The following is a 1,354-nucleotide window of genomic DNA, read 5'->3' as shown; positions in this document are numbered from 1 at the left end:
GTGCGGACTCGGGTCCCGGGCTGCGCCGCGCGGCCCGGGAGCCTCAGGGGTCTGCGAGGTGTTCGCGCGGGGACAGGATGTCCGAACCTGGGATGAGGGACGGTCCTGGCGGCATCGGGGGGCAGTGGAGGGCACCGTCCTCGGCACGCCTCCCAGGGTCCGCCCGAACTCCCGCCACCATTGCTGTTCATTCATTCGTGTGTTCGTTCAGTCATTCTCCGCCATATCGACCCCCAGTCCTGATGCCCCCCAACCAACGGCTGGCGCTTCCTTGTTGGCCCCTGAAGGGTCAGCCCCCTTCCTCTCCCAGCGGGATCTGCACTTGTAGCCGCCCGCGGCTGCCCGGGAGGCAGCGCGGAGCTGTCCCAGCACGACTTGGCCGCACCCGTGCGCCAGGCCGGTCTCGCGCGGGCGGGCTGGGGCCGGTCTCCCAGCCTCCAGATCTGGTCCAAAGTCTCCCTGGGGGAAGGGAAAGTTCTTGCAGCTGGGGAAGGGTTAAGGACGCAGGGCAAACAGGAGGTGGGGTTGGAGGTGACACCAAGAATTGTGGCTTCCGCTCCTTAAGGTCTTGGGCACAGAGTCATTGGATGAAGCTGTAAATTCCTGCCCCTGCCCAGGTTCCAAGCCTCACAGTCTGAGTTCTGGGGGACAGCCCAGCATCTCTGGCCAGCTAGCAATGGGGCAGGTACAGTGACTGCGTGAGCCTTGTGCCCAAATCAGCCCTGGACACACAGGGGTGTGGACCTGGTGGAACACCTACGGGGCTTCCTCTGCCCTGTCCTCAAAGGGACTGCTGGGGCTCTACCCAGCTGTCATTTGCCTCTCTTTGCTTTCCTTGCCCCCTCCCTCACCATGAATGATTGTTCAAAGGTGCCCCTCTTTGCAGGGGTCAGGCTCCTAGGGAATGGGAGAGGTGCCCTGACAACCTGTAATGCCTCTGTCCCATGTATACTTCTAGCTGGCTCTGAAGTCCAGCTGTTTTGAGAGCAAAGACTTACGACTTTGCCGGGAGAGGTGGATTAGAGTGTGTCCTTCCCATCCTGCAGCGAGGGGGCCAGTATGCCCACCCCCCCACAGTCCTCTGATCAGGCTGGCTGGAGTCCAGTCCAGTGCAGTCCAGCCCATGCCACAGACAGATTTGAAGTTATAGTTTGACAGGCATTGAGAGTAGTCTCAATGGGCATCTCTGGGGCATATGGGCAGATCCAGAGGGCAAAGCTGACAGAGGCTGCTATTGAGTGTTCAGGATAGTTTCTGTTGGGGCCAAATCGAAGTTTCTTCCAACCTCCCCTGGGAGAATTTTCTGAATAGCCTAGAGAGGGCAGCCTGGGGCCCATCCGTGTTTTGTTGCTTG

The sequence above is a fragment of the Galeopterus variegatus genome, unplaced genomic scaffold (assembly GCF_000696425.1).
Source record: "Galeopterus variegatus unplaced genomic scaffold, G_variegatus-3.0.2 Scaffold657, whole genome shotgun sequence".
Taxonomy (NCBI): Eukaryota; Metazoa; Chordata; class Mammalia; order Dermoptera; family Cynocephalidae; genus Galeopterus; species Galeopterus variegatus.
Note: the sequence above shows the minus strand (reverse complement) of the source record.